At 39.8% G+C, this 26115-nt stretch overlaps 2 non-coding genes across 2 annotated transcripts; both read right to left on the bottom strand.

Moving 5' to 3' along the window:
* Nucleotides 1-1889: 1889 nt before the first annotated feature.
* Nucleotides 1890-1997, bottom strand: LOC130938658 (small nucleolar RNA R71). Its single transcript, XR_009069816.1, has one exon. It is a non-coding gene; the product is annotated as a small nucleolar RNA R71 (small nucleolar RNA).
* Nucleotides 1998-18198: 16201 nt separating this feature from the next.
* Nucleotides 18199-18306, bottom strand: LOC130938057 (small nucleolar RNA R71). The gene has a single exon (XR_009069239.1). It is a non-coding gene; the product is annotated as a small nucleolar RNA R71 (small nucleolar RNA).
* Nucleotides 18307-26115: the final 7809 nt, after the last annotated feature.

Raw genomic sequence — 26115 nt, 5'->3', positions numbered from 1 at the left:
GACAACTGATGGTTCATATTGTTGCTCAGATTAGGTAATTTTCTTCTTGTTTTAACCATTATTTTATTTTCAAAAAGTTTTCAAAAATTTTTCTTCTTTTTCGTTTTTCCAAAATTATTTTCGAAAAATCCAAAAAAATTCATAAAATCATAAGAACTCAAAAATATTTCATGGTTCTTGTTTGAATCTAGGTCCAAATTTTAAGTTTGGTGTCAATTGCATGATTTTAATTGTCTTGCAATTTTCGAAACACATGCATTGTGTTCTTGATGATCTTCAAGTCGTTCTTGATGAATTGCCTTGTTTGATCTTCATGATTTATTGATTTGCACTGCATGATGTTCTACATATGCATTCTTGCATTCATATGGCCCAAACATGAGAAAAGTTCTAAGTTTGGTGTCCTCCATGTTTTCTTTCATTAAGAAAACTGAGTTCTTGATATTCATCTTGATCTTCAAGATTGTTCTTGGTGTTCATCTTGACGTTCATAATGTTCTTGCATATATCTTGTGTTTTAATCCAAGAATTATATGTTTTGACTCATTTTGTTATTTTTCAAAATTGAAAACATATCTTCTTGAATAAAGGATTTAGAAAAATGAAGATCCAAGAACATAAAGTAGAGGAATTACAGAGAAAAAGCTGGGCATTCAAAATGCCAAGTGAAGAAGAAAAATTGGCGTTTAAACGCCAAACCATGTAGCAATTGGGCGTTAAATGCCCAAAACATGCAGCTCCTGGGCGTTTAATGCCAGGATGACACAAGAAGAGGAATTTTGTTTTCAAATCTTCATATTTTTTTCAAATCAAATCTTTTTCAAATCAAATATTTTCAATCATATCTTTTTCAAAATCATATCTTTTCAAACATATCTTTTTCAAAAAAAAAAATCAAATCTTTTTAATTTCCTTTTCAAATCTTTTTCAAAATAAATTTCAATCATATATTTTCAAACATATCTTTTTCAAAATCAATTTCAAAATCTTTTCTAACTTCTTATCTTCTCAAAATTGATTTTCAAATATTTTTCAACTAACTAATTGACTTTTTGTTTGTTTTACTATTTCTTACTTTTTAAAAACCACAACCAATTTTTCAAAATTTTATTTTAAATTTTATTCTTTTTATTTTCGAAAATTCTTCCCCCTCTCTTATCTTTTTCTATTTAAACACTAACATCCCTCCTCCATTGTCAATTCGAACTCTATCTCTCTTTGTGCGTTCGAATTCTTCCTTACCTACCTCATCCTTCCATCCTTGTTTTCCTCTGACACCTCAAGGAATCTCTATACTGTGACATAGAAGATTCTATATTTTCTTTGTTTTCTTCTCTTTCATATGAGCAGGAACAAAGATAAAGGCATACTTGTTGAAGCTGATCCTGAACCTGAAAAGACTCTAAAGAGGAAGCTAAGAGCAGCTAAAGGACAAAACTCTGAAGAGGACCTCACTGAAATTTTCGAAAAGGAAGCAGCAAAAGAAACAATTATGGCCGAACCAAACAACAATGCAAGGAAGATGTTTGGTAATTTTACTACACCAACTTCCAACTTCTATGGAAGAAGCATCTCAATCCCTGCCATAGGAGTAAACAATTTTGAGCTTAAGCCTCAATTAGTTTCTCTACCGCAACAAAATTGTAAGTTTCATGGACTTCCATCTATCAGAAGACCCTTATCAGTTTTTAACTGAGTTCTTGCAGATCTGTGATACTGTTAAGACCAATGGAGTTGATCCTAAAGTCTACAAGCTTATACTTTTCCCTTTTGCTGTAAGAGACAGAGCTAGAACATGGTTGGACTCACAACCCAGAGATAGCCTGGACTCTTGGGATAAGCTGGTCACGGCTTTCTTAGCCAAGTTCTTTCCTCCTCAAAAGCTGAGCAAGCTTAGAGTGGATGTTCAGACCTTTAGACAAAAAGATGGTGAGTCCCTCTATGAAGCTTGGGAAAGATACAAGCAACTGAACAAAAAGTGTCCTTCTGACATGCTTTCAGAATGGACCACATTAGATATATTCTATGATGGTCTGTCTGAATTTTTCAAGATGTCACTAGACCACTCTGTAGGTGGATCCATTCACCTAAAAAAAATGCCTCCAAAAGCTCAAGAACTTATTGAAATGGTTGCAAATAACCAGTTCATGTATGCCTCTGAGAGGAATCCTGTGAGTAATGGGACGCCTCAAAAGAGAGGAGTTCTTGAAATTGATGCTCTGAATGCCATACTGGCTCAGAACAAAATATTGCCCCCAACAAGTCAATATGATCTCTCAGAGTCTGAATGGATTGCAAAATGCATCCAACAGTACTAAAGAAGCATCTTCTGAAGAAGAAGCTTATGATCCTGAGAACCCTGCAATGGCAGATGTGAATTACATGAGTGAAGTCTTTGGTAACACCTATAATCCTTCATGGAAAAATCATCCAAATTTTTCATGGAAGGATCAACAGAAGCAAGGCTTCAATAATAACAATGGTGGAAGAAACAAGTTTAGCAATAGCAAACCTTTCCCATCATCATCTCAGCAATAGACAGAGCATTCTGAGCAGAATCCTTCTAGCTTAGCAAACATAGTCTCTGATCTATCTAAGGCCACTCTTAGTTTCATGACTGAAACAAGATCCTCCATTTGAAATTTGGAGGCACAAGTGGGCCAGCTGAGTAAAAGGGTTACTGAAACTCCTCCTAGCACTCTCCCAAGCAATACAGAAGAGAATCCCAAAGGAGAGTGCAAGGCCATTGATATAATCAACATGGCCGAAACCTTAGAGAAGGAGGAGAACGTGAATCCCAATGAGGAAGACCTCAGGGAACGTCCAATGGTCAATAAGGAATACCCTAATGAGGAACCAAAGGAATCTGAGGCTCATACAGAGACCATAGAGATTCTCTTGGACCTCCTCTTACCATTCATGAGCTCTGATAACTATTCATCTTCTGAAAAGGATGAAGACATTGTTGAAGGGCAAGTTGCCCAATATTTAGGAGCAATCATGAAGCTGAATGCCAAGATGTTTGGTAATGAGACTTGGGAGGAAGAGCCTCCCTTGCTCACCAATGAACTGAATACATTAGTTCAGCAAAATTTACCTCAAAAGAAACATGATCCTAGTAAATTCTTAATACCATGTACCATAGGCACCATGACCTTTGAAAAAGTTCTGTGTGACCTGGGGTCAGGGATAAACATGATGCCACTCTCTGTAATGGAGAAACTAGGGATCTATGAGGTACAGGCTACCAAATTCTCATTGGAGCTGGCAGATAAATCTATGAAAAAGGCTTATGGACTAGTAGAGGACGTGCTAGTGAAGGTTGAAGGCCTTTACTTCCCTGCTGATTTCATAATCCTAGACACTAGGAGGGATGAGGATGAATCCATCATCCTTGGAAGACCCTTCCTAGCCATAGCAAGAGCTGTGATTGATGTTGACAGAGGAGAGTTGATCATTCATGTGAATGAAGAACGCCTTGTAGTAAAGACTCAAGGTTCTCCATCTGTAACCATGAAGAGTAAGCATGAAAAGCTTCTCCCAATACAGAGTCAAACAGAGCCCCCACATTCAAACTCTAAGTTTGGTGTTGGGAGGCCACAACCAAACTCTAAGTTTGGTGTTGAGAGATCTCAACCATACTCTGATAATCTGTGAGACTCTATGAGAGCTCACTGTCAAGCTATTGACATTAAAGAAGCACTTATTGGGAGGCAACCCAATTTTATTTTAATTTATATTATTTTGTTTTCTTTTAGGTTGATGATCAAGTGAAGTCACAAAGACAATTACAAAAATAAAGAAAAAAAAATCAAAAACAGCATTGAAAACAGCACACCATGGAGGAAGAACTTACTGGCGTTTAAACGCCAGTAAGGGTAGCAAAATGGGCGTTTAAACGCCCAATCTGGCACCTTTTTGGGCGTTTAAACGCCAGAATAGGGCACCAAATTGGCGTTTAAATGCCAGAAAAGGGCAACAAACTGGCGCTTAGACACCAGAATAGGAAGGAAAACTGGCGTTTAAACGCCAGAACAGGGTAGCAAACTGGCATTTAAACGCCAGAATTGCACTCTAAGGCATTTTAAATGCCCAATTGGAGCAGGAATGAAGAATTTCTTGACCCTTCAGGATCTGTGGACCCCACAGGATCCCCACCAACCTCAACTCACTCTCTCTCCTCTTTACATCTTTCTACAACACTCTTCCCCAAATACCCTTCACCAATTACCTCCATATCTCTTCCCCAAATACCCTTCACCAATCACTTCCTTAACTCTCCTCCAAAAACCCCACTCACCTTCAAAATTCAAAACCATTTCCCACCCAAACCATTCGGCCACTCTCCCTATAAATACCCCCCTTCACCCCTTCATTTTCACACATCACAAACACCTTCTTCCCCTTTTGGCCGAACCCTATACACCCTCCATCTCCTCCATTTTCTTCTTCTTCTACATCTTTCTTTCTTCTTTTTCTCGGGGATGAGCAAATATTTTAAGTTTGGTGTGGTAAAAGCATTGCTTTTTTTTCCATAATCATTTATGGCACCTAAGGCCGGAGAAACCTCTAAAAAGAGGAAAGGGAAGGCAAAAGCTTCCACCTCCGACATGGAAGATAGAGAGATTCATCTCAAGGGTCCATAGCTCAATAGTAGAGCATTTGACTTCACAACAAGAGAGCCCACTCATGGACCTCAATAAGAGCATCAGGAAATTCCTCATCAAGAAATCTCTGAGATACCTCAGGGGATACATTTTCCTCCACACAACTATTGGGAGCAAGTAAGGATAGGAGCACCAAAATCACTAGGGATGGAGCAACAAAGGCAAGAAAGAGACATAGAGGAGCTCAAGAGCACCATTGGTTCTTCAAGAGGAGGAAGACGCCTCCATCACTAAGGTGGACTTATTCCTTAATCTCCTTGTCTATTTATTTTTCTATTTTTCAGCTTTATGCTGTATGTTCTATCTATGTTTGTGTCTTTATTACATGATCATTAGTTTCTAGTTTCTATGTCTTAAAGCTATGAATAACTCCATGAATCCTTCACCTCTCTTAAATGAAAAATGTGCTTAACTACAAAAAACAAGAAGTACTTGGATTTCAAATTTTGTCTTGAAATTAGTTTAATTATTTTGATGTGGTGGCAATACTTTTTGTTCTCTAAATGAATGCTTGAACAGTGCATATTTTTTATCTTGTTGTTTATGAATGTTAAAATTGTTGGCTCTTGAAAGAATGATGAACAAAGAGAAATGTTATTGATAATCTGAAAAAAAATCATGAAATTGATTCTTGAAGCAAGAAAAAGCGAATGAGAAAGCTTGCAAAAAAAAAAAGAGAAAAGAAAAAAAATGGCAAAAAAAAGAGAGAGAGAAAAGAAAAAGAAAAAGCAAGCAGAAAAAGCCAATAGCCCTTTAAACCAAAAGGCAAGGGTAAAAAGGATCCAAGACTTTGAGCATTAATGGATAGGAGGGCCCAAGGAAATAAAATCTAGGCCTAAGCGGCTAAATCAAGCTGTCCCTAACCATGTGCTTGTGTCATGAAGGTCCAAGTGAAAAGCTTGAGATTGAGTGGTTAAAGTCGTGATCCAAAGCAAAAGAGTGTTCTTAAGAACTCTGGACACCTCTAACTGGGGACTTTAGTAAAGCTGAGTCACAATCTGAAAAGGTTCACCCAGTTATGTGTCTGTGGCATTTATGTATCCGGTGGTAATACTGGAAAACAAAGTGCTTAGGGTCACGGCCAAGACTCATAAAATAGCTGTTTTCAACAATCAACGTACTGAACTAGGAAAATCAATAATACTATCTAAAATTCTAAGTTCCTATAGATGCCAATCATTCTGAATTTCAAAGAAAAAAGTGAGATGCCAAAACTGTTCAGAAGCAAAAAGCTATAAGCGCCGCTCATCTAATTAGAACTAAGTTTGATTGATACTGTGGGATTCATTATATATTCTCTTCTTTTTATCCTATTTTGTTTTTATTTGCTTGGGGACAAGCAACAATTTAAGTTTGGTGTTGTGATGAGCGAATAATTTATACGCTTTTTGGCATTATTTTAGGTAGTTTTTAGTAGGATCTAGCTACTTTTTGGGATGTTTTTATTAGTTTTTAAGCAAAATTCACATTTTTGGACTTTACTATGAGTTTGTGTATTTTTCTGTGATTTTAGGTATTTTCTGGCTGAAATTGAGGGACCTGAGCAAAAATCTGATTCAGAGGCTGACAAAGGACTGCAGATGTTGTTGGATTCCGACCTCTCTGCACTCGAAGTGGATTTTCTGGAGCTACAGAACTCCAAATGGCGCACTCTTAATTGCACTGGAAAGCAGACATCCAGGGCTTTCCAGAAATATATAATAGTTCATACTTTGCACAAGTTTTGACGACGTAAAATGGCGTCAAAACGCCAGCTCTCTGCCCTTTTCTGGCGTCAAAATGCCAGAACTGGCATAAAAGTTGGAGTTAAACACCCAAACTGGTACCAAAGCTGGTGTTTAACTCCAAGGAAGACCTATACACGTGTAAAGCTCAATACTCAGCCCAAGCACACACCAAGTGGGCCCGGAAGTAGATTTTTGCATCATTTACCTATTTCTGTAAACCCTAGTAGCTAGTTTCATTATAAATAGGACCTTGTACTATTGTATTTTCATCTTGGAATCTTGGGACCATTGTTCAAATTTTGGGAGGCTGGCCATTCGGCCATGCCTACCCTATTTGCACTTATGTATTTTCAACGGTGGAGTTTTTACACACCATATATTAAGGTGTGGAGCTCTGCCGTACCTCGAGCTTTAATGCAAGTACTACTATTTTCTATTCAATTCAAGCTTATTCTTGTTCTAAGATATTCACTCGCACTTTAACCAGATGAATGTGATGATCCGTGACACTCATCATCATTCTCACTTATGAACGCGTGACTGACAACCACTTCCGTTCTACTTAAGATTGAGCGTGTATCTCTTAGCCTCCATTCCGAAAGATCGAAGTCTTCGTGGTATAAGCTAGAATTATTGGTGGCCATTCCTGAGATCCGGAAAGTCTAAACCTTGTATGTGGTATTCCGAGTAGGATCTGGGAAGGGATGACTGTGACGAGCTTCAAACTCGCGAGTGTTGGGCATAGTGACAGACGCAAACGGATCACTGGATTCTATTCCAACATGATCGAGAACCGACAGATGATTAGCCGTGCGGTGACAGCGCATTTGGACCATTTTCACTGAGAGGACGAAAAGTAGCCATTGACAACGGTGATGCCCAACATATAGCTTACCATGGAAAGGAGTATGAAGGATTGGATGATGGCAGTAGGAAAGCAGAGATTCAAGAGGGATGAAGCATCTCCATACGCTTATCTGAAATTCCCACCAATGAATTACATAAGTATCTCTATCCTTATTTTATGTTTTATTTATCTTTTAATTATGAAAACTCCATAACCCATTTGAATCTGCCTGGCTGAGATTTACAAGGTGACCATAGCTTACTTCAAGCCGACAATCTCCGTGGGATCGACCCTTACTCACGTAAGGTTTATTACTTGGACGACCCAGTGCACTTGCTGGTTAGTTGTGCGAAGTTGTGAAAAAGAGTTGAGATTACAATTGTGCGTACCAAGTTGTTGGCGCCATTGTGTATCAAAATTTCGTGCACCAGCAATCCATGTAATTAAAATGCAAAATCTAACTACGCATTAACTATTGTTTTCCACATATTCATGCATCTTGAATTTGAGTACAGTAATTATGCATTGCTATTACCATTTACTTTGGGGCGTTTTGTCTCCTTTTTATTATTTGCTCTTTTTCTTTTCTTTTTCTCCATTTTTTATTATTTTTTTCTTTTATTTTTCTCAATGCATATGATTAAAGTATTGCATGCAAGGATATATGCTCAAAATTTTTTCACATTTTCACAAAAAAGTCTAACATACTCAATTCCCAAACCAAACGTTTCCAAACCCACTTTTCCCACACTTAAATCATGAACACTCTCACTAGTCTAAGCTAACCAAGGATTCAAATTAAGGACATTATTGTTTTTTGCTTAGAGTTAATGATGTGCTAAAGTAAAGAACAAATAGAAAAATAGGCTCAACTTTGGTTTGCAAAGGATAATGAAAGGATAAGGCTGTATGGGTATGTAAGCTAAGTGAAACAAGGCCTCAATCATATAAGTATATGCATACATTAAGCTATGGAAATATAGAATCAAGCAAGATATAGATCACAATTTTAGAGAGAACAACACACACCAAAACAAAATATTGGTTGATAAAATGCAACCAATCAAAAAGGCTCAAAATCTCACTGATTTTGTGTGTTCGAGCTCTAAACCATGTTCCAAAATAAAATTTCTTCAAACAAGTTTAACAAAAATTTTAATTCAATTTAGTGAAATGCTCTAAAAAAAGGTTTCTTGAAAAAGAAATTATTACTTCAACCAAGTTGTGGTAAAATATGCACAAAATCAAACAAATATACAATCAATTATGAAAATGCAGCAATGAACTAACAAAGAGAAATAAAAATTGGTGTTGAGAAGAAAGTGATTAACCCACAGAGATCAGTATCGACCTCCCCACACTTAAAGATTGCACCATCCTCGGTGTATGTAAAGATGTGCAAGTGGACGGGTTTCTCCACTGATGCCTTTCTCCAAAGATCATGCAACAGACTTGTTTATTGCTTCAGTTAGAAATTTTTTCTTTTCCCTCTTGGTGGCCATCCTGAAAGAAGAGAAAAAGGAAGGGAAATAACCCACAAGCAAATATATAAAAAGAAATAAAACATATGTGGGCCAGTGCCAAATAATAAGGTTCTCAGCTACATGGTAGCTACAACATGTAAGTGAGAAAAATAATAGAAGCACAGGGCATGTCAACTAAATAGCAAACAAGTCAAGAGGCACCTAAAATAATGTAGGAAAAATGCAACAGTTGAGTAAGAAAATTTTGTAACACCAATGTGAAAACAACAAATATAGAAAAGAAAGGGAGAAGAAACAATGAAGTTAAGATGCCATGAATGCGAGTATGCAAATGTAAAAAATAGAAGAATAGAAAGGGAATAAGGATGAGAGGGGAGGAGAAGAAAGTAGGAAATGAGGAAGAAAAAAGTAGGAGGTAAGAAGTAAGAAGAGGGGAAGAAGAGGGAAGAAAGAAAGAAATTAGGATTGGAAAGATAAGATAAGAAACTGGGCGGCGCAGGGATATGGTGATGTAGCGCTGTCGACGCGTACGCGTGACTGACGCGTGCGCGTGGGGGCACGCAATTGGGAGGGCGATGCAGAAGCGTCGCGCACGCGTACGCGTGCCCTTAGGTTGTTCTAAGCGCGCGAGGGTATCCTAGCGTACGCACAACTCTCTTTGCATTCTGGCATGCGGGCAAACCTCGCATACGACGCGTGCGCGACCAGCACGAGCACGCGTGGAAGTGCAGATTTTGAAAATGACGAGCATGCGTCAGGGACGCGTATGCGTGATACATTTTGTGCCTTGGGCACAGTGCTAGCACCAAGCCAGCATAACTTTCGGCCAAAACACTTTTGACGTCGATTTGGCTAGGTCACGCGTGCGCGTCATTGACGCGTACGCGTGAAGTGCCAAAATCCCAAGTGACGTGTACGCGTGGAGTACGCGTACAAGTGATGATGCTTGTGCGATTGGCATACTTTCTGCACTGCTCCCACGCAACTTTCTGCCACTTCTTTTTAGTATGCAGATGCAAATGCAGACTATATGCAGTAATAATGAGAAAAGTCACTAAATAGATCTAAGAAAAGAGAAAGGAACGATCATACCATGGTGGGTTATCTCCCACCTAGCACTTTTAGTTATTGTCCTTAAGTTGGACATTTGGTGAGCTCCTTATCATGGTTGCTTGTGCTTGAACTCATCCTGAAACTTCTACCAACGCTTGGACTTCCAACAATCTCTATTAATTCCAGATACATTCCCGAAGCTTTGATGGAGTTCTTCACAAGCTTTGAGCTCCCAAAGTCGATCCTCATTTATGCCCGGATCCCAAATCTTGTATCTACACCCGTCTTGAAGTGTATCACCATTTTTCCACTCGGGTGGTAAGCAATTGGAATTCTCACTAAGGCATTCAAATAGCTTTCTAGACCCATTCATTCGAGCATTGTACCAACCTTTGTACTTCAATTTGGAGCATGCAACCATATTGAACCTTGCATGATGTTTCCTACCACTAACCATCTCTCTCTTACTCTTAAAGCCACAAAGAGCTCTAAGCTTCCCATCCGTCTCAAGCAAAGCATATTCAAGTGGGCTAATTAAGCTTAGAGATGAAAGATTTACCCACTTGAATGAAGGAATGAATGGTGATGCCTTTGGGAGAGGTGTTTCTAGTGATCTTGCAAGTTCCATTCCCTTGTGTTCCCCCTGGATAACTTTTACCTCTTTGCAAGCTTCTTCAATATCAACCTCTTCTTCTTGGTAGCTTTCTTACAATTCAATCTCTTTTTCATTGCTTACCAAGGGCATGGGAGGTTCCGCATCTCCTAAGTTCTCAACCACTTCCTCTTTAACTATTGCGGCTTCATCCAGTTGTTTTAGCATAAAATTGTACTCCTCCTTGATGATTTTCTTTCTATGACAACTCCCTTCAACTACTCCTTCATCTTCAAGGGTCTCTCCTACCTCCAAATTTTAGGCCTCCTCTTGCTCCTCTAGAAATAAGGCTGTGTGTAACCAATCCATTGCGATTGCGTCCCTAAGACGATCCCTCTCTCTTGTTCCATGTCCATAGTATAATTGGGATCATCTTGCTCTTGGATTGATAGATGTGGGTGCTCTTCCATGGAGGGTGGTGATGGGATGGAGAGATCATTATTATATGTTTGGAAAGGAAGTGCACTAGAGCGTGAGGGTTGAGTATTCGAGGTAGAGGATTAGTCCCTACGGGATATAAGATTTTGGAGTTCAGAGGTGAGACCAATGAGAGAGGTAAGTGTGTTCTCCATGGAGGTTTGGGGTGGATAGGAGGGTTCATTTGTTGGGAAAAGGGGCTTATAACACGGAGGTGGTTCCTCTTGATAAGGATATAGAGATGGTGTATATTGAGGTAGTGGTTCTAAGTATGGTTCATATGGTGGTTGGTATGGTGGATAAGGGTTAGGGTCATATGAAGGTGAATGGTAAAAAGGGGCTTGTGAGTAGGGATGAGGGTTATGTTGAGGAGGGGATCCATAGGCATATGGTGGTGGTTGTTGATAATCAAGAGGGTGTTCACCATATCCATTATCTTGGTATGCCTCTTAGAAGGGCTCTTGGTCATAGTATGTTGGTGGAGGTTGTTGCCAAGAGGGTTGATTAAATCCTTGTGGCTCTTCCCATCTTTGATTGTTCCAACCTTGATGCATGTTCTCAGTATAGCTTATATTCCCTACAACAACATTGGAACCAAACTCATAGCGACATGGGTGAAAATTCATAGTAGCTAATAAAAATTAAAAATAAAAACAAATAAATAAACAAAAACAAATATTTACAATAACCAATAATAAGGCACACGTTTGCAATTCCCCGGCAACGACGCCATTTTGACGAACGGACTTAAATGTGGTCTAGAATTCACAAATAAAGGCTCGTTGAAAGTATAGCTTCTAAACCAATTAAAATCCTTTCGTACAAAAGATTGTTTGTCACAAGTACAAACTCCTAATAAATAATAACCGATGTATTTAAACCTCGGGTTGTCTCTCAAGAAATTACAGGGAAGTATGCTTATAATTGGTTATGGAAAAGTGTGTTTTGGGATTTTTTTGAGATAAGAAGCAAGAATAGTAAATGGTAATGAAAATTAAATGATTGGAAAAACCATTGGCAAGGTATGAGAACTAGAAATCCTATCCTAGTTATCCTTATCAATTGTGATGAGAATTGTTCATTGCTCCTACTTAGTTAACCCTCAACGAATGAAGGAAAGTCAAGTGGACTAATCAATTTGATTCCTCAAGTCCTAGTCAACTCCTGAGGAAAGACTAGCTTTAGTGGAATCCATATCAATCAGCAACTTTCAATTATCAATCAACAAGGAGTTTGATAACTTAAGTGTTACCAATTACTCAACCAAGCCAAGAACATAAAATCCTACTCTAACATCCTTCTAAGCCTTTTATCAAGTACTTGGAGGGCATAACATAAAAACATAGAAAAGCAATAAGAGATAATAAAATCCAAAAAATAATTACATTAATATGGAAATTGAATCTAACATCAAAAGTTCACAAACTAGAATAATAACAATGAGTAACCAATAAGAGTAGAAGAGAAATCCTAAATCCTAAAACCTAGAGAGAGGAGAGAGCCTCTCTCTCTAAAAACTACATCTAAAACCTAAAATTGTGTGAATGAGAAGTTGTTGAATGAATTCATGATTCTCCCACTCTGTAGCCTCTAATCTATGTTTTCTGGGCCGAAAACTGGGTCAAAAATAGCCTGAAATCACCCTTAGCGATTTCTGATACGTCCAGCACGTGGCTCTATCACGCGTACACGTCGCCTATGCGTACGCGTCACTTGTCTGCGGCACAATCCATGTGTACGCGTGCTTCACACGTGCGCATCATCTATCAGCAAGGCAACGATGGCAAATTATATATCGTTGCGAAGCCCCAGATGTTAGCTTTCCAACGCAATTGGAACCACCTCATTTGAACCTCTGTAGCTCAAGTTATGATCGATTGAATGCGAAGAGGTCAGGCTGGATAGCTAAGCAATTCCTTCAATTTCTTGTATTCCTTCCACTTTTGCATGCTTCCTTATCATCCTCTATGCCATTCCTGCCCTGTAATATCTGAAAACACTTAACACACATATCAAGGCATTGAATGGTAATGAGAGAGGATTAAAATTAGCTAAATTAAGACCAAAGAAATATGTTTTCAATCATAGCACAAAATCAGGAAGGAAAATGTGAAACATGCAATTTCAATGAATAAGTGTGAGATTAGTGGATAAAATCCACTCAATTAAGCACAAGATGTGCCACGAAATAGTGGTACATCAGTGCTTCATCACCCGGTAACTTGGGCCAACTAGTCCGCGATTATCGATCGAAAACCCACAATCAAGAGTTTTCTTGAGACAAAACATTTAGAAGTCCAAAGAGGATCTAGACATTGATGTCTGGGAATTTAAAGTCTTTAGCTATATGCTTGTGGTGCGTCCGTGTCAAGGAAATGTTTGGGTAACTAGATCCTTGGGGTGCTTCATCACCCGGTAACTTGGCCAACTGGCTCGAGATTATCGATCGAAATCGCACTATCAAGAGTTGCATTGAGACGGAACACTTAGAGTTGTCAACCGAAAAGCTCTCTTTGTTATAAATAAATGATTCAAGGATAAATCAAAACTTAAAAAAAAAAGATCTCATAATATTATCCAAGCCCCAGCTCTAAGAGATTCTTCACTCTCAAGACTTGAAGAATCATTAAGAAAGAAGAGAATCCATTTAGAATCACATATCTTGCTAAATCCCACTCTCAAGAGGAACACGAGCTTCAAGAAGATTTAATTCTCCTTCATTCAACTCTTTTATTTTCTTTTTGCTTGAGGACAAGCAAAGTTTTATTTTTGGTGTTGTGATGCGTTTGCATCATTAGTTGTTTTCCTTGCTTTAATTCATTATTTTCTTATGTTTAATTACATTTTTATCCTCTAATCTTATCACTTTTAAGTATCTTGTGCTACTAAGCTGTTTGCTAACTGTTTTCAAGGAATTATAATCAAAAGAGAGGTAAATCAAGTAGCAAATTGAAGGTTGATCAAGGAGAAAAGCTTAGCATGAAGAGTGGAGAGCCAAGGACGTGGGAGTGAAGCCATGCAAGCCATGTACCTAAGTAGAGGATAGGGCATGCCATGCCCTGAAGAAGAGAAGAGAGGGTGTGCCACGCCCCAACATCACCAAGCCAGACGTGCCACGCCAGGAACAAGGCATGCCACGTGCATCAACAAAAAAGGCAGGGTGTGTCACATGACATCCAAGGCATGCCACGCCTTGGAGAGGAAGACTTGGCGTGCCATGCCCTAACACTATCAACAAGGGTGTGCCATGCCAAGCTTTAGGCGTGCCAAGCCCTATAAACATCAATAAGGGTGTGTCATGAGGGACATTGAGCGTGCCATGCCTCACCAACTCAAGCCTCTAAAAGCAATGCAAGAAGGAGGGCGTGCCATGCCAAGGATTAGGTGTGCCATGCCCCAACCAATCACTAGCCCCTGGAGCCATTCAAATTCAAGGGCATGTGATGAGCGGATAATTTATACACTTTTTGGCATTATTTTTAGTATGTTTTTGGTATGATCTAGTTAGTTTTTAGTATATTTTTATTAGTTTTTAGTTAAAAATCACTTTTCTGGACTTTACTATGAGTTTGTGTGTTTTTCTGTGATTTCAGGTATTTTCTGGCTGAAATTGAGGGGCCTGAGCAAAAATCTGATTCAGAGACTGAAAAGGACTGCAGATGCTGTTGGATTCTGACCTCCCTGCACTCGAAGTGGATTTTCTAGAGCTACAGAAGCCCAATTGGCGCGCTCTCAACGGCGTTGGAAAGTAGACATCCTGGGCTTTCCAGCAATATATGATAGTCCATACTTTGCCCAAGATTTGATGGCCCAAACCGGCGTTCAATGTCACCCTCAGGAATCCCAGCGTTAAACGCTGGAACTGGCACCCAAATGGGAGTTAAACGCCCAAACTGGCATAAAAGCTGGCGTTTAACTCCAAGTGGAGTCTCTACACGAAAATGCTTCATTTGCTCAGCCCAAGCACACACCAAGTGGGCCCGGAAGTGGATTTTTATGTCATTTACTCATCTCTGTACACCCTAGGCTACTAGTTTTCTATAAGTAGGACCTTTTACTATTGTATTTTGATCTTTGGATTGTTTTTGATCCTTTGATCATCTTTGGACATCTAGTTCTTAGATCATTGGGAGGCTGGCCTCACGGCCATGCCTAGACCTTATGCTTATGTATTTTCAACGGTGGAGTTTCTACACACCATAGATTAAGGTGTGGAGCTCTGCTGTACCTCGAGTATTAATGCAATTACTATTGTTCTTCCATTCAACTCCGCTTGTTCTTGTTCTAAGATATCACTTGTTCTTCAACTTGATGAATGTGATGATCCGTGACACTCATCATCATTCTCACTTATGAACAAGGTGACTGACAACCACTTTTGTTCTACAAGCAACCAAGGCTCTAGTGAATATCTCTTGGGTTCCTGATTGCACGATGCATGGTTGATCGCCTGACAACCGAGTGCTCGCCTGACAAACGAGCCAACCATTCCGTGAGATCAGAGTCTTCGTGGTATATGCGAGAACTGATGGCAGCATTCAAGAGAATCCGGAAGGTCTAACCTTGTCTGTGGTATTCTGAGTAGGATTCAATGATTGAATGACTGTGACGTGCTTCAAACTCCTAGCAGGCGGGGCGTTAGTGACAGACGCAAAAGAATCAATGGATTCTATTCCGGCCTGACCGAGAACCGACAGCTGAATTCCGCGTGCTGTGACAGAGCATATGCAATCGTTTTCACTGAGAGGACGGGAGGTAGCCATTGACAACGGTGAAACCCTACACAAGCTTGCCATGGAAAGGAAGAAGAAGGATTGGATGAAGACAGTAGGAAAGCAGAGAGACGGAAGGGAAGGCATCTTCATGCGCTTATCTGAAGTTCCTACCAATGAATTACATAAGTATCTCTATCTTTATCTTTTATGTTATTTTCGTTCATCACCATATCCATTCGAGTCTGCCTGACTAAGATTTACAAGATGACCATAGCTTGCTTCATACTAACAATCTCCGTGGGATCGACCCTTACTCACGTAAGGTATTACTTGGACGACCCAGTGCACTTGCTGGTTAGTTGTGCGAAGTTGTGTAATGCCATGGGATTGAACTACCAAGTTCTTGGAGTTCATGACCGGGGATTATGAGAGTTGTGAAAAGTATTGTTCACAATTTTGCGCACCAAGTTCTTGGCGCCGTTGCCGGGGATTGTTCAGTTTGGACAACTGACGGTTCATCTTGTTGCTTAGATTAGGTATTTTTTTTCGAAATTCTTGAAGATGAATTCTAGAGTTTCATGATGATTTGTTGAAGTCTGGCTGGCTGAGAAGCCATGTCTAATCTCATTGGACTGAGGTTTCAACTTATCATCACAAGAGCTTGTTGATTTTTATCAATCTTGCTTTTGGAGCAGTGATCTGCTAAGGCTTGGCTGGCCTTTGGCCATGTCTAGTGTTTTGGACCGAAGCTTTCTTTGAAAGCTTGGCTGGCTGTGAAGCCATGTCTAATTCCTGGACCGGAGTCTTAGACTAACATTGCACTGATTCCTGGAATTCTCATTAAGAATTTTGATATCTTTTTCCACTTAATTTTCGAAAAACACAAAACAAAAAATTCAAAAAAAAAATCATAAAATCCAAAAATTTCTTGTTTGAGTCTAGTGTCTCATCTTAAGTTTGGTGTCAATTGCATGCATTGTTATGTGTCTTAGTGATCTTCAAGATGTTCTTGATGATTTACTTGCTCTAATCTTTGAATTCTATTGACTTGAAGTATTTTGTGTGTCTCATATGCATTCTCATATTGTTAGTGTCAGTGGTATACAAACTGCTAAGTTTGGTGTCTTGCATGCATTGTTATTTGATTTTAGTTGCATTTTGATTATTAAAAATCCAAAAATATTTTTAATTTGTGTCTTTTCAAGTCAATAATACAGAGAATTGAAGATTCAGAACATACAGCAGAGGAATTGCACAGAAAAAGCTGGGCGTTCAAAACGCCCAGTGAAGAAGGACAGACTGGCGTTTAAACGCCAGCCAGGGTACCTGGTTGGGCGTTTAACGCCCAAAAGGGTATAGTTTTGGGCGTTAAACGCCAGAATGTGCACCATTCTGGGCGTTTAACGCCAGGATGGCACAAGGGGGAGAATTTTGTTTTCAAATCAAATTTTTTTTCAAGTTTTCAAAGTTTTTCAAAATCAAATCTTTTTCAAATCATATCTTTTCAATCAAATGTTTTCAAAATCAATTCCCTTCCTTTTTCAAAGATACTTACTATCAATTAATGATTTGATTCAACATTTCAAGTATGTTGCCTTTTCTGTTGAGAAAGGTTTAATGTTTGAATCATATCTTTTCTTGATAGCCAAGTTATTAATTTTTAAAATCAAATCTTTTTAAAATTGTTTTCAAATCATATCTTCTCAATCACATTTTTTTTAAATCAATCATATCTTCTTAACCTCATCTTTTTCAAAAGAGTTTTCAATCAAATCTTTTTGATTTCTAATCTCAAAATCTTTTTCAAAAATCATCTTATTTCTTTCCCACTCTCATTTTCGAAAATTAAGTAATGTTTTTCAAAAATGTTTTCAAAAATTTTCACTTAATTTTCGAAAATTACTTCCCTTCTCCTCACATCCTTCTATTTATGGACTAACACTATTCCTTAATGCAAAATTCGAACTCCATCTCCTTTGATAAGTTCGAATTTTCTACTTCTGTCTTCTACTCTTCTTTTCCTCTGATACTTCAAGGGATCTCTATACTGTGACATAGAGGATTCCACATTTTCTTGTTCCCTTCTCTTTCTTATGAGCAGGAGCAAAGACAAAAGCATTCTTGTTGAGCCTGATCCTGAACCTGAAAGGACCTTGAAGAGAAAGCTAAGAGAAGCCAAAGCACAACTCTCTTTAGAGGACCTGACCGAATTCTTCAAAGAAGAAGAACACATGGCAGCCGAAAACAACAACAATGCAAACAATGCAAGGAAGGTGCTGGGTGACTTTACTGCACCTACTCCCGACTTCTATGGGAGAAGCATCTCTATCCCTGCCATTGGAGCAAACAACTTTGAGCTTAAGCCTCAATTAGTTTCTCTAATGCAACAGAATTGCAAGTTCCATGGACTTCCATTGGAAGATCCTCGTCAGTTCTTAGCTGAATTCTTGCAAATCTATGACACAGTCAAGACTAATGGGGTTGACCCTGAGGTCTACAGACTGATGCTATTCCCTTTTGCTGTAAGAGACAGAGCTAGAATATGGTTGGACTCTCAACCTAAAGAAAGCCTGGACTCTTGGGAAAAGCTAGTCAATGCCTTCTTGGCAAAGTTCTTTCCACCTCAAAAATTGAGCAAGCTTAGAGTGGAAGTCCAAACCTTCAGACAGAAGGATGGAGAATCCCTCTATGAAGCTTGAGAAAGATACAAACAATTAATCAGAAAGTGCCCTTCTGACATGCTTTCTGAATGGAGCATCATAGGTATTTTCTATGATGGTCTCTCTGAACTATCCAAGATGTCTTTGGATAGCTCTGCTGGAGGATCTCTTCATCTGAAGAAGACGCCTGCAGAAGCTCAAGAGCTAATTGAAATGGTTGCAAATAACCAGTTCATGTATACTTCTGAAAGGAATCCTGTGAACAATGGGACTAGTCAGAAGAAAGGAGTTCTTGAGATTGATACTCTGAATGCCATACTGGCTCAGAATAAAATATTGACTCAACAAGTCAATTTGATTTCTCAAAGTCTGTCTGGAATGCAAAATGCACCAAGCAGTACTAAGGATGCTTCATCTGAAGAAGAAGCTTATGATCCTGAGAACCCTTCAATGGAAGAGGTGAATTACCTAGGAGAACCCTATGGAAACACCTATAACTCTTCTTGGAGAAATCACCCAAATATCTCATGGAAGAATTAAGAGAGACCTCAACAAGGTTTCAACAACAATAATGGTGGAAGAAACAGGTTTAGCAATAGCAAGCCTTTTCCATCATCTTCTCAGCAACAGACAGAGAGTTCTAAGCAGAATACCTCTGACTTAGCAACCATGGTCTCTGATCTAATCAAAACCACTCAAAGTTTCATGACTGAAACAAGGTCCTCCATTAGAAACTTGGAAGGACAAGTGGGTCAGCTGAGCAAGAAAATCACTGAACTCCCTCCTAGTACTCTCCCAAGCAATACTGAAGAAAATCCAAAAGGAGAGTGCAAAGCCATTAACATGGCCGAATTCTGGGAGGAAGAAGAGGCAGTGAACGCCACTGAGGAAGGCCTCACTGGACGTCCACTGGCCTCCAATGAGTTCCCCAATGAGGAACCATGGGAATCTGAGGCTCAAAATGAGACCATAGAGGTTCCATTGGAATTACTTCTGCCATTCATGAGCTCTGATGAGTATTCTTCCTCTGAAGAGGATGAGTATGTCACTGAAGAGCAAGTTGCTAAATACCTTGGAGCAATCATGAAGCTAAATGACAAGTTATTTGGAAATGAGACTTGGGAGAATGAACCTCCTTTGCTCACCAAAGAACTGGATGACTTGTCTAGGCAGAAACTGCCTCAAAAGAGGCAGGATCCTGGAAAGTTTTCAATACCTTGTACCATAGGCACCATGACCTTCAAGAAGGCCCTGTGTGACTTAGGGTCAAGTGTAAACCTCATGCCTCTCTCTGTAATGGAGAAGCTAAGGATCTTTGAGGTGCAAGCTGCAAGAATCTCATTAGAGATGGCAGACAACTCAAGAAAACAAGCCTATGGACTTGTGGAGGATGTTCTGGTTAAAGTTGAAGACCATTACATCCCTACTGATTTCATAGTCCTAGAGACTGGGAAGTGCATGGATGAATCCATCATCCTTGGTAGACCCTTCCTAGCCACAGCAAAGGCTGTGATTGATGTTGATAGAGGAGAGTTGATCATTCAAGTGAATGAAGAATCCTTGGTGTTTAAGGCCCAAGGATATCCCTCTATCACCATGGAGAAGAAGCATGAAGAGCTTCTTTTAAAGCAGAGCCAAACAGAGCCCCCACAGTCAAACTCTAAGTTTGGTGTTGGGAGGCCACAACCAAACTCTAAGTTTGGTGTTGAACCCCCACATTCAAACTCTAAGTTTGGTGTTGGGAGGTCCCAACATGGCTCTAAGTATCTGTGAGGCTCCATGAGAGTCCTCTGTCAAGCTAATGACATTAAAGAAGCGCTTGTTGGGAGGCAACCCAATGTTTTATAATTAACTATTTTCTTTTGTTATTTTATGTCTTTTGTAGGTTGATGATCATAAGAAGTCACAAAATTAATGAAAAAAGCAAAAACAGAATGAAAAACAGGAAGAAAAACAGCACACCCTGGAGGACGCACCTACTGGCGTTTAAACGCCAGTGAGGTTAGCTGTTGGGCGTTTAACGCCCAGTCTGGCACCATTCTGGGCGTTTAACGCCAGAAAGGGGCACCAGACTGGCGTTAAACGCCAGAAAAGGGCAAGAACCTGGCGTTAAACGCCAGGAATGGGCACCAGCCCGGCGTTTAACGCCAGAAATGGCACAAAACGTGATTTCGCATGCCATTTGGTGCAGGGATGACTTTTCCTTGACACCTCAGGATCTGTGGACCCCACAGGATCCCCACCTACCCTACCACTCTCTCTCTTCTTCACCAATCACCTCAACACCTCTTCCCCAAAAACCCCTCACCTATCAAATCCCCTCTTTCTCTCCACCACTCACATCCATCCTTCATAAAACCCCACCTACCCCTCCATTCAAATTCAAACCACTTTCCCACCCAAACCACCCTCAAATGGCCGAACAACCCTCTCCCCCTCTCCTATATAAACCCTCCTCCACTCCTTCATTTTCACACACCTTAAACACCATCTCTCTCCCCTTTGGCCGAATACAAAGCCATTCCCTTTCTCCTCATTTCTTCTTCTTCTACTCTCTTCTTTCTTCTTTTGCTCGAGGACGAGCAAACATTTTAAGTTTGGTGTGGTAAAAGCAGTACTTTTTGTTTTTCCATAACCATTTATGGCATCCAAGGCCGGAGAAACCTCTAAAAAGAGGAAAGGGAAGGCAAAAGCTTTCACCTCCGAGTCATGGGAGATGGAGAGATTCATCTCAAGGGTGCATCAAGACCACTTCTATGAAGTTGTGGCCTTGAAGAAGGTGATCCCCGAGGTCCCTTTTTCACTCAAAAAGGGGTGAATATCCGGAGATCCGACATGAGATCCGAAGAAGAGGTTGGGAAGTTCTTACCAACCCCATTCAACAAGTCGGAATCTTGATGGTTCAAGAGTTCTATGCCAATGCATGGATCACCAAGAACCATGACCAAAGTGTGAACCCAAATCCAAAGAATTATCTTACTATGGTTCGGGGGAAATACTTGGATTTTAGTCCGGAGAATGTGAGGTTGGCGTTCAACTTGCCTATGATGCAAGGAGATGAACATCCTTACACTAAAAGGGTCAACTTTGATCAAAGGTTGGACCAAGTCCTCACAGTCATATGTGAAGAGGGCGCACAATGGAAGAGAGATTCAAGAGGCAAGCCGGTTCAATTGAGAAGGCATGACCTCAAACCCGTGGCTAGAGGATGGTTGGAGTTCATTCAACGCTCAATCATTCCCACTAGCAACCGGTCCGAAGTTACTCTAGACCGGGCCATCATGATTCATAGCATCATGATTGGAGAAGAAGTGGAAGTTCATGAGGTTATAGCCCAAGAACTCTACAAGGTGGCGGACAAGTCCTCTACCTTGGCAAGGTTAGCCTTTCCTCATCTCATTTGTCACCTCTGTTATTCAGTAGGAGTTGACATAGAGGGAGACATCCCCATTGATGAAGACAAGCCCATCACTAAGAAAAGGATGGAGCACACAAGAGACCCCACTCATCATGAGATCCCTGAGATGCCTCAAGGGATGCACTTTCCTCCACGAAACTATTGGGAGCAACTAAACACCTCCCTAGGAGAGTTGAGTTCCAACATGGGACTACTAAGGGTGGAGCATCAAGAACACTCCATCATCCTTCATGAAATTAGAGAAGACCAAAGAATCATGAGGGAGGAGCAACAGAGACAAGGAAGAGATATTGAGGAGCTCAAGCACTCCATAGGATCTTCAAGAGGAAGAAAGAGCCGCCATCACTAAGGTGGACCCGTTCTTTGATTTCCTTGTTCTTTATTCTTCTGTTTTTCGAATTTTATGCTTATGTTTATCCATGTTTGTGTCTTGTGATCATTAGTGTCTTAGTGTCTATGCCTTAAAGTTATGAATGTCCTATGAATCCATCACCTTTCTTGAAAAAAAAAACGTGCTTAATTGAAAAGAAAAAGAATTGCATGAATTTTGAATTTTATAACAGTTTAATTATTTTGATGTGGTGGCATTACTTTTGTCTTCTGAATGTATGCTTAAACAGTGCATATGTCTTTTGAATTTGTGGTTCATGAATGTTGGCTCTTGAAAGAATGATGAAAAAGGAGACATGTTACTGAGGATCTGAAAAATCATAAAAATGATTCTTGAAGCAAGAAAAAGCAGTGAAAAAAAAACCGAAAAAAAAGAAAGAAAAAGAAAGAATAAAGTTGTGATCCAAGGCAAAAAGAGTGTGCTTAAGAACCCTGGACACCTCTAATTGGGGACTTTAGCAAAGCTGAGTCACAATCTAAAAAGGTTCACCCAATTATGTGTCTGTGGCATGTATGTATCCGGTGGTAATACTGGAAGACAGAGTGCTTTGGGCCACGGCCAAGACTCAATAAGTAGCTGTGTTCAAGAATCATCATACTTAACTAGGAGAATCAATAACACTATCTGGATTCTGAGTTCCTAAAGAAGCCAACCATTCTGAATTTCAAAGGATAGAGTGAGATGCCAAAACTGTTCAGAGGCAAAAAGCTAAAAGCCCCGCTCATCTAATTAATACTGATCTTCATAGATGTTTTTGGAATTCATTGCATATTCTCTTCTTTTTATCTTATTTGATTTTCAGTTGCTTGAGGACAAGCAACAATTTAAGTTTGGTGTTGTGATGAGCGGATAATTTATACACTTTTTGGCATTATTTTTAGTATGTTTTTGGTATGATCTAGTTAGTTTTTAGTATATTTTTATTAGTTTTTAGTTAAAAATCACTTTTCTGGACTTTACTATGAGTTTGTGTGTTTTTCTGTGATTTCAGGTATTTTCTGGCTGAAATTGAGGGACCTGAGCAAAAATCTGATTCAGAGACTGAAAAGGACTGCAGATGCTGTTGGATTCTGACCTCCCTGCACTCGAAGTGGATTTTCTGGAGCTACAGAAGCCCAATTGGCGCGCTCTCAACGGCGTTGGAAAGTAGACATCCTGGGCTTTCCAGCAATATATGATTGTTCATACTTTGCCCAAGATTTGATGGCCCAAACCGGCGTTCAAAGTCACCCTCAGGAATCCCAGCGTTAAACGCTGGAACTGGCACCCAAATGGGAGTTAAACGCCCAAACTGGCATAAAAGCTGGCGTTTAACTCCAAGTGGAGTCTCTACACGAAAATGCTTCATTTGCTCAGCCCAAGCACACACCAAGTGGGCCCGGAAGTGGATTTTTATGTCATTTACTCATCTCTGTACACCCTAGGCTACTAGTTTTCTATAAGTAGGACCTTTTACTATTGTATTTTGATCTTTGGATTGTTTTTGATCCTTTGATCATCTTTGGACATCTAGTTCTTAGATCATTGGGAGGCTGGCCTCACGGCCATGCCTAGACCTTATGCTTATGTATTTTCAACGGTGGAGTTTCTACACACCATAGATTAAGGTGTGGAGCTCTGCTGTACCTCGAGTATTAATGCAATTACTATTGTTCTTCCATTCAACTCCGCTTGTTCTTGTTCTAAGATATCACTTGTTCTTCAACTTGATGAATGTGATGATCCGTGACACTCATCATCATTCTCACTTATGAACAAGGTGACTGACAACCACTTTTGTTCTACAAGCAACCAAGGCTCTAGTGAATATCTCTTGGATTCCTGATTGCACGATGCATGGTTGATCGCCTGACAACCGAGTGCTCGCCTGACAAACGAGCCAACCATTCCGTGAGATCAGAGTCTTCGTGGTATAGGCGAGAACTGATGGCAGCATTCAAGAGAATCCGGAAGGTCTAACCTTGTCTGTGGTATTCTGAGTAGGATTCAATGATTGAATGACTGTGACGTGCTTCAAACTCCTAGCAGGCGGGGCGTTAGTGACAGACGCAAAAGAATCAATGGATTCTATTCCGGCCTGACCGAGAACCGACAGCTGAATTCCGCGTGCTGTGACAGAGCATATGCAATCGTTTTCATTGAGAGGACGGGAGGTAGCCATTGACAACGGTGAAACCCTACACAAGCTTGCCATGGAAAGGAAGAAGAAGGATTGGATGAAGACAGTAGGAAAGCAGAGAGACGGAAGGGAAGGCATCTTCATGCGCTTATCTGAAGTTCCTACCAATGAATTACATAAGTATCTCTATCTTTATCTTTTATGTTATTTTCGTTCATCACCATATCCATTCGAGTCTGCCTGACTAAGATTTACAAGATGACCATAGCTTGCTTCATACTAACAATCTCCGTGGGATCGACCCTTACTCACGTAAGGTATTACTTGGACGACCCAGTGCACTTGCTGGTTAGTTGTGCGAAGTTGTGTAATGCCATGGGATTGAACTACCAAGTTCTTGGAGTTCATGACCGGGGATTATGAGAGTTGTGAAAAGTATTGTTCACAATTTCGCGCACCAGCATGCTATGTGAAGAAAGGAATGTGCCACGTCCTAACCAAGAGAATTTCCTGAAAGCATTTCAAGATGAAGGGCATGTCACAAGGGAGATTGAGTATGCCATGCCTCACCAACTCAAGCCTCTAGAAGCAATGCAAGAAGGAGGGCGTGCCACGCCAAGGATTATGCATGCCACACCCTAGCCAATCACTAGCCCCTGGAGCCATTCAAATTCAAGGGCATGCCACGTGAAGAAAGAAGTGTGCCACGCCCTAACCAAGAGAAGTCCCTGGAAGTACTTCAAGATGAAGGGCATGCCACACCAAGAGGTTAGACGTGCCATGCCCTAACCAATCAAGAGAGGGTGTGCCACGCCAGGAAATGGGTGTGCGACGCCCTAGCCCAATTCAAGCCATGAGAATGTTTTCTAAATTCAGGCGTGCCACGAGGAGTGTGGGCATGCCACATTAGCCTAAAACTTGCCTTGTCCAGTATTGATTCATATCAAGCCCAACTTTGAATATTTGATTTTGATTTGAAGATTAAAGAAGATTCTGTAGTAAATTAGTTTTGAATTCCTTTTGATTATGTTTTGAAATTTAAGATTTGAAGTAGTTAGAGATTATCTTAATTATCCTAATTAAGTTAAGATTAGGATTTCATTTTGAATTAGAAAAAAAACCTAGGTATAATAAGTGAATTACATTCACAGAGAGAACAGATAGAGAATTCTTCGCAGACTTTTCATCTTTGTGTTTTTGCATTCTTTATGAGTCACTAATCCTTTGTCAAAGGGTTAAGGGCTCTATTTCTATTTTCTATGAATTATTAATCTAATTTTCTTACTGTTTTAAAGCTTGCATTGATTTGTTTATGATTGAATATTTCGTTCTTCATCCATAAAGGATTAGTAGTGCCGATAGGTGTGCTAATCTTGTTTTGAATTCGTTTACTGACTCGATAGAGCTTATATCCAAATTGTGCTTGAAAAACTCTTTCACATGACTTTCTAAATTGACTAGACATAGTGTTTTTAAAGCGTGCGACACAACACATGCTTTTTTATTACCCTAGTTTTGAATACGTAACATATAATTTGGATCAGGACAATTTTCAAAAATTGTGTTTTCGCATAAGATTTAATCAGATTGGACTAGCTAACTAGCTTGGATACGTGATATATAATCTGACCTGAGGACTACTCTTGAATCTTATGTGAAATTGAATCGGTTTTTGTACTTAACCTCTTCAGTTAATCGATTGACCAAGAAATTGGCAGTTGATTAATTGGGGAGAAACTGAGGAGCCAAGACATTAGAAATCGGTTAATTAAGATTTGTCGTGAACGATCCTTGCTTGCTTTGAATAGAGGAAACAAAGTTTGATTCTTCTAAAAACTTAAGTATTCCCAAAACTCTTGACTTCCCCATCATATATATGTTCCTCCAACAATCATACATACTACCTCAAGCAAATCAAACCCTACCTTTCAAGTTTCTTCAAGCTTTTTCTTTTCCAGCAAGTCT

This window comes from Arachis stenosperma, chromosome 6 (genome assembly GCF_014773155.1).
Source record: "Arachis stenosperma cultivar V10309 chromosome 6, arast.V10309.gnm1.PFL2, whole genome shotgun sequence".
In the NCBI taxonomy this organism is placed as follows: Eukaryota; Viridiplantae; Streptophyta; class Magnoliopsida; order Fabales; family Fabaceae; genus Arachis; species Arachis stenosperma.
Note: the sequence above shows the minus strand (reverse complement) of the source record. Positions and strands in the feature narration are given on the sequence as shown.